This window comes from Halyomorpha halys, unplaced genomic scaffold (genome assembly GCF_000696795.3).
Source record: "Halyomorpha halys isolate HHAL.00 unplaced genomic scaffold, Hhal_1.1 Scaffold67.1, whole genome shotgun sequence".
NCBI lineage: Eukaryota > Metazoa > Arthropoda > Insecta > Hemiptera > Pentatomidae > Halyomorpha > Halyomorpha halys.
Window position 1 is genome coordinate 1,064,533 of NW_027111562.1, and position 8,248 is coordinate 1,072,780.

At 32.2% G+C, this 8,248-nt stretch overlaps 1 protein-coding gene across 1 annotated transcript in view; it reads right to left on the reverse strand.

Moving 5' to 3' along the window:
• LOC106692687 (serine/threonine-protein phosphatase rdgC) overlaps positions 1-8,248 on the reverse strand; it is a gene marked incomplete at its 5' end in the record, with an annotated part of 77,743 nt that overhangs the window by 14,512 nt on the left and 54,983 nt on the right.

Here is an 8,248-nt window from a genome sequence, read left to right on the forward strand (position 1 = left end):
TACAAAATTCTTGCAAAATCTACGAATTGTGCTACAGCATGACTATGTTACAACAGCCTGAAGATGGGGGAAATCTCCCGAAACGTTGCTGATGATATGAAATAAACTATTGTATTTTAATAAGGAAGAATTTATGTCATTCACTAAATCCTTTTAATTCCATAAGACTCTTCCAGCATAAAGGATTATTAAAATTATAATATTATATGTCTAGGATAAATTTATTATTTTAGGGCTTGTATCCTGTTATTATAATAAATAAATAGAAGAGGTTCACAAAATTATAATATACTGTAAAAAGAAGAATAATGGAACATTATGGAATGTTTTTTCCTGTAATCAGTAATTTTAATCATTTATGAATACTAAACAATAATGAACCTATATGGACATTGGATTGACTTCCCCAGGGCCAGCGAGCCTGTGGTATTTTACCTTATAAACAATACAGATGGCCGCTTCTGTTCAATAATTCAGATATTGTATTTTTTTAATAATAATAACATATTGCAATCTTAATTGTTAATCTTCCTATATGTGAATCAATCCACGAAACATTATAACAATGTATTTTTTAAAAACAAAGATCTTAATTAATCTGGATATCAAATTGCCTTTGACTTTCAAATAATATGCATGTTGTTTATAGTTTAAAGAATGTTTGTCTATTGAATATATAGTAAGCAAGAGCATTGAATTTTGACGCAATTGTTCAAACTCTGCCGAGAAGAAGGCAAAAAAGAGTATGAATAAGTATTGTAAATAAAAAGAAATATTTCAAGCTTTAATCCCGTGCCTCGTGGGATTTAAATGATATTAAAGAAATGTGAGGGAGAAGATAGTTGTAGGTGTGATAAGTAATAGTAAACAAAAATAAGTGAGACTTATTTTATCTGTATTGTTTCAGCCTGAATTTCATGATTCTCCTTCATCGGGGCTGAAAACAAAAATTGGTATAACAACTATAACCCAGTGTAAAATAGCCATGTTTAGGCATACATTAGTTTACTTTTATTTGTGTTATTTATTCTCTTACTTTGTTACATTAATTTAGTTGTTTTTATCTGTTGTAACCCCGAGGAAGTCCTGCAAAGTGGAGCAAAACATTGGCTTAGGATAAATAGTTTTATCACTATTTGAATTCTTTTGACCTCACCTGGACCATCTCCCTACACAAGGCCAATCAGTGATCTTCCAATGGATCATTTTAGTTCTTCAAATTAAAATTGTTCCAATTCGTATTCGGCTCCTCAAAGATTAGATTTCCGGAGTTTTCGCCAACTTTGAATAACCCTCCTTCAAATTAGACCTGTACTTTCACAACTAAAAGTTTAGAAAAGCTGTTCTAAAACTTTTATTTAAGTTTTAAAATTTAAAATAGACCTGCATTGTGCTCCATTATTAACCAAATTAAGTGTTTGGATTGAAATAAAACTAAATAGATCACTGTGATAATACAAAAATCAAAATAGAATTTCTTTCTGTTATTATTTCCAACAACTTTCTGAAGATTCTCAACAACTTTCTACTATCTTTCATCTATCGGACTGCTAGTTTGTTTGTTGATTTTTGTTTAGTGTTCCCAAACATCATTGGTCATCAATGTCATTTATACCTTATTTAATTTTACTTATATTTGTTTGATTTTATTTATTTTTTAATTTGATTATTTATCATTTTATTTATTTATTTTATTATTTCCCCCCCCCCCCATTCAATGCTATATTTTTTGTCAGTAGTAAATCTTTTGATTTAAAAACTGAAACACTAATTCTATTGTTTTATCATCGTCTCGGAGGGTTTTTGAAATATCTTTATATTGAAATATCTAAGGGTTTAATCCTAAGCAATTGAGGTGTGATGTAAAATATGGGCATTCTTGGAAAATATGGCAAATTATCAAATTTTTGTTGCAATACTGGCAGTTCGGAGGCGTTTCTTTTGAAATAAGATAGGAGTGAGTGAGCCTCGTGTGACCTAGTCTCAGCCTAGTCAGTCGGCTGGAGGTACCCCAGGGCTTTATGTCCTTTTTAATAATTTTCAGTTTACTCCTTGGGCTTTCACTCCACAAAGATTGCTATTTATCTTTAATTTTTTTTTCAAGGGATTTGCTCATTTCTGATGGAGTTAAAATTGCTTTAATCCGTCCCAGAAGTGCAACTGTTAAAAACATATTAACTGCGGTTATATTAAATTTTCACAGTTAATATGTATCTGCTCAAGATAAAGTCATTTGAACTTTTGGAAAATCAACACGGGATATTTCAATTTTAAAATTCATTACAGTTCAGGAAAAGGGAAGGGGATTGTTTTTATTTTTCAAAAAGTAAATTGTACTCTCTCTCTCTCTCTCTCTCTCTCTCTCTCTCTCTCTCTCTCTCTCTTATAATGAACACAAATCATAAATGGAAAAAAAAAATCAAGAAGTAATACCAAAATTATGATTAAGCTAGTAAAAATTTGATTAATTCAGTGGCTTTTCCTCTCGTTTTGAAATTAAGGTGTGAAAGAAAAACAATTTCAGAGATTTGAGGGAACTGCCAATTTGTATAAAAAAAACACAAAATCTACATTACATAAGAATATAATAATATCAGCTATCACTCTACAGCTAGTGTTTTGTTCAGTTGCAATTGTAACAGCGTTAATGATAGTCTAAGAGCGGATAAAGTAGCGAGTATGTTTCGGGGATAACGGGTATTTTCAAAGTGCTGAGCGTGTATTCATTGTTCGGGAGGATCGGCAGGACTGGTATTTTTTTATTATTGTTTATTTCTTTTTTTTTTTTGTTTATTTATTTAATGTGATTTACAACTGTACAAATAATAAATAAAGTAAGTAAATATGCTGTATGTTTCATTTACACTTGAAAATCTTGGGAAGGAACCACCCATTGGTGATACTTCAAGCATTTAATTTAAATTAGAAGGCCCCATGGCACTAATTAAACTCCTAACCCATTAGTTTTAATCTCTCATCCTTAACAATCCCTGATAATCCTTCTGAAAAGGAGTTTGGAATGAAAAGACGCATATCTGTTTTGGGCCAAATCTGTAATAAATGCGATGTTAAGGTATTTGTGGATGAGTTTATTTATGACGTAATAAGGAGCATCAAGGACTTCACGTAGGATTTTGGATTGTAAGGGTTGGATACGGGAGGAATTTGATGGTTTGGTGGAGCCCCAGAGCTCAATTCCCTGTGTCCAAATTGGTCTGCTTATCGTAGTGTGTACTAATTTTTTGTAGTGAATGGGAAGTTTAGAGCGTTTGTCAAGTAGGTGTTGTACCAATCGGAATCTACGAGCAATATCTTGTCGTTTCAGTCTTGTGTGTGGATTCCAAGAAAGTCTCTTGTCAAGATGGAGTTCTAAGTATCGAGTCTGTTCAACAGGTGTTAGTAGTTTATTTCTTAAAAAATTATTTTTCCATTGGAGATGTTGTTTACTAGCTTTAATTTGAGTGCTAATAGACATCTGTACATCGAATGGTTTTTGAGATATAAATTAATCAAAATAAATTCACTCTACTGATCTTTTAGTACGTCTCATACAACATTTTTATGAAATGTTGCTTTTTAAAAAGCTGTCTCGAAAACTATTTAACCTAAATAACTCTATTAGGGCTCATATTTTAGCAATTTGGTCTTCTTTAAATGATGTTCTCTTAGGTTTTCTTGTGTTGTTCCTATTTTTGAGATATAGAGCTCCGAATGAAAAATTATTTTTTTTTAATCGCTTTGAAACAACCGACATTTTTTATTCCCCCTACCTATACGTGGCAGACTCATCAATTTTGACTAGTAATTATATCTAGTTTTCATTAAATTAACAAAAAATTAGGGTGAGATAACTTCCTTTTTTTCTTCCCGGGTCTTGTACTACCTCTTTAGACTAACCCAAAGCTAGGAGGTGTGTAAGGACAGTCTACAGTACAATTTACTGCACGTCGATTTCGACTATTACAGCACTTACTAGACAAACGGTCCTAACTTCCAATTCATTACAAAAGACTGATCTCCATGACAATTATAAGGCCCATCTGGGCATACGGCGTTGAGCTTTGGGCTTCACTAAACCTTCGAATTCCTCTCGTATCCAATCCTTACAATCCAAAATCCTTCGTAAAATCCTAAATGCTCCCTACTTTGACACAAATAAATTCATCCACAAAGATATTAATGTTCCATTTGTAACCGATCTAGCCCGAACCAGATATCAATACTTCCATTATATAAACCCTAACCACTCAAACCCATAAGTTTCTAATCTTCCTTCCTCTTTTATTCCGGACAATCCTCCGAGGCATCTGAAAAGAAGATGGCCTCGAGACCTTATATTGTAAAAATGTTTTTAGAGTGCTACCAATGGGAGTTTCTCTACATGCCTGTACCAGACCATTATGATTTCCTCAAATTTACTTGATGTTTTTTGTGTACAGTTGTAAATATCAATATATAAATTTAAACAAAAAATTACAATCGGAGCTCGCATCAAAATCTATTTTATTGATGTCAAAAAATATATTAAAGAAAATTTTACTTCACAAAAACCTTTAAAAATATACTTTCATAAACAGCTGACGAATATGAACTAATCGAAAAAATATCACCATTTTATTTCGATCAAGACACGTTGAAATGAAGACAAAATTAAAAATTATTCCACTGTTTATATAAAATCTTAAAAATGCAATTTGTGATAACCAAATTTCAAATAAAAAATCTAAAAAGAATACTCAAGAGCGGCATAGGACTAGTTAGAACAAACAACTTACCGATTCGATCGAAAAATCACACCACCAGAACGTACAGTAACGATTATTTGCAAATTATAAAAACCAATTTCGCCTTAGCAAACAAGGAGCTTTTTAATAAATTAAATTTCGACGAATTCGATGATTTTATAAAAATGTCTACGGGAACGAAGTGGAATATTCCAGATTTACAACAGGTATATATATTTTTTATTAATTAACAAGAAATATTTAAATTCTTACAAAGTTTTAAATGCATCATATGATTTTTTATCTGTTTAATCAACTTCAACGTATTACTTTCACTTAGCCATATATGATGTATATTATAAGGTAAATTATTGTGATCGTGAAAAATTCTGAATTCTGGTTTACGATGGAAATACACGTTTTGAGCCACCAGTGTCGGAATAACAAAGTCCCGAAAAATGGTCTGTGTATATGTGGTCAGCAAAAATCAAAAACCAAAAGTTGTACGAAATTGAAATTAGAAATTAAAGATATCGATTAGAGAAATACTTTATTTATCTATGCTGCCTAAATACATTAGGTTGCTATCTCACACAGCATACTTATCAATCCGTAATCGGACATATATAAATTACACATACATGGTATAATCAGAAAAAAAAAGAGATACAATAAACAATTTTTTTCCCCCCAACAGTTTCCGTTTACAATCCATTTCGGTCTGTACAACAAATACAAATGTTTCATTCATTCCTATTTTTCTTTCTCATTTCTGCTCCTCCAATTTCACCCTTTCACAATTTTTCAATTCACCCGATCAACAAATTCGCTCTCTTTACCTTTTAACGATTACCTTTACATTTTTAACGATTTTAACATCAACAAATTTAATGATTGGAGAAATTTGTCGGAGGGTGCGGTCAGCAAAGAACAACATAAATAAACAAAACCATATTTATTTATTTTATGCCTACGTTTCGACCTGAGTTTCAGGTCTTCATCAGGGCTATAGAACAAAAGAGATAACAACAACATTTAGAGACATAAAATTGAAAAGGATTAGTAAAGAAAGAAATTTGGAATTATACAAAATATTGAATTGAATTGAATAAAAAATTGATAACTGATAATTGAATAGTAAAAAAATTTAATTGATTGATAATGATCATTTCATGATTTGTATCGCTGGCCTTTTATAAATATTTTGTATTGTGTTAGTATTTACGCGACAGCGAGGCAATCCTACACTCACCTACGAGACTTGGGTATGATGGGTAACGAGAGAAAGCACCTCCAAGTGGTGAGAGAAAGAAGAAGAAAGGATAAAGAAATTTCTTAGCACAAACGTTTTTTGCAAAGTTAATTTTTTAATAATTAATAATTTATTTATTGTGATTTACAATTGTATAAATATACATACATAGATGTATAAATATATATAGAATGAATATAATGACATGATACAAACATTTGGAGAATCTGTGCATTGATAAAACTCCAAAAACATTTCTAGATGAGAAGATATCGAGGCCATCTTCTTTTCAGACGCTTAGGAGGAATATTAGGTAATGAATGAGAAGCCAGGTTAGAAACGAGATGCTTTGGGTGGTTGGGAAGTTTATCATGGATGGATTGGTATCCGGTTTCTGGCCAATGACAACATATGAGACATTGAGGTCCTGATGGATGACTTGATTTGCGTCAAAGTAAGGAGCATTAAGGATTTTACGAAGGTTTAGGACTGTAAGGATTGGATTCTGGAGGAATTCCATGGTTTATTGGAGCCCCAAAGCTCAACTACTTATAATAGATAAACTTTATAATAGTCATGTGGATCAGTCTTTTGTCTTTTTGAATTTTTTAATATTTATTTTATATTAAATAAGTAGATAACTATTCAATAAATTGCCAAATAAAGGATTTAGCAATGAAACGGGATGATTTCAAATTTAAATTAGAATAATCAATTTCTTTTGTATAAATATGGATCACTAGAAAGACCATTTGGCATTAATATACAATAAATACATTCTTGTACTTAATATCTACAATAAACATGCAAAATATATTATTTTATAAACAATTTAATTTTGAAATCATCTATTTCATTTCACCACCGAATCCTCAAGACAATGCTAATGTATAGATAAAATGAAAATATTATTTTTCAGTTGTTCGCTTCGATGGACACAAATTTGGACAAATACATCTCATTGGGAGAAGTCCATGATCATATAAACAAAGCATTGAATACCCAGCCAAGAGGGAACTTGGCCTATGCCTTTTGTATTTTTGACAAAGATTTTGATGATTACATCTATTTGCACGAGTTTAGGCATGCTCTCGTATTTCTTGGATTTTTCAATGCGACAGACAGAAGAATTACGCCATTATTTCACTCCAAAGATAAAAATCGCGATGGCAGAATCGATTTTGATGAATTCGTCAGAATCGTGACGGAGGATATGCCAAAATTGTTATGAATTGCAGTACTATCTTACGGACTAGATGAAAATACTGTCCACATATTTTTTTTTTTTTTTTTCAAACATTAAAAGTATTTATCTAAATATATATTTTTTATTTTTTTCATAATCCTCTGATCCATTCAAACCTAACGTCTTTTACATAGCATCTCTTGATAATAGCTCAGATAGATTTCGAGCACAAAATTGTCAATGTGTGAATGTCCCTTCAGGGATTTTTCCCCCTTAGCAGGCAGCGAGTAATAATATATATATTGTATCAGTACATTTTAATGTTATTTTTGAAAATTGATATTGGACTTTTATTTCAGTTCTGCTTTTTCTCCATCTCTCCTCCTTCCTTAACTTCATCTTTCTTTCGAGAGGACTTGCGGCTAATTCCTGTGGGACTTGTCATCCCCTTAAGGCCTGTGAGCTGGTGCCCTGCGGTGTAGTTTCCATGAAGCTCATCCTACCAATTCTTCTGACTAACTACCTAACCTACTGAACACGCATTGTCGAAGCCTTCTGTTGTGGAGTACCTAGCATCTTTAATTGGAGTCAGATTTAATTAATTGTGGATGCTCCTTGGTTTGTAAGAAATAGCCAATTGCGTCGGGAATTACAAATGGAGTCGATAGAGGATTACATAAAGAAACGTTCAAGTTCCAAAGTTCCACTCCCGGTTAACGAGGTTAAAGGTGCAGTGAACTACAACTTGGGAAACCCAAACTCAACCCGAAGACTGAAGCCCAGGCTGCTGCAGGACATTCTGTTATCAATTCTATTATTCACATGACTTCTATGCACTTAAAAACTCTACACAACATAGGTATGTCAGTAACATTTCTATAGGTTCCAAGCCATGTACGAATCGCAGGGAATAAACTGGCCGATCACGCTGCAAGAGAAGCACTCGCGCTTCCGGGACAGGGTAAAGCAATTTTAACTCCGTCAGAGATATGCAGGCCTCTTGTAAAAGAAGTCAAAGATAAATGGCAATCTATGTGGAACGAAAGCCCAATAAGCAAATTAAAAATTATTAAAAAGGATGTCAAG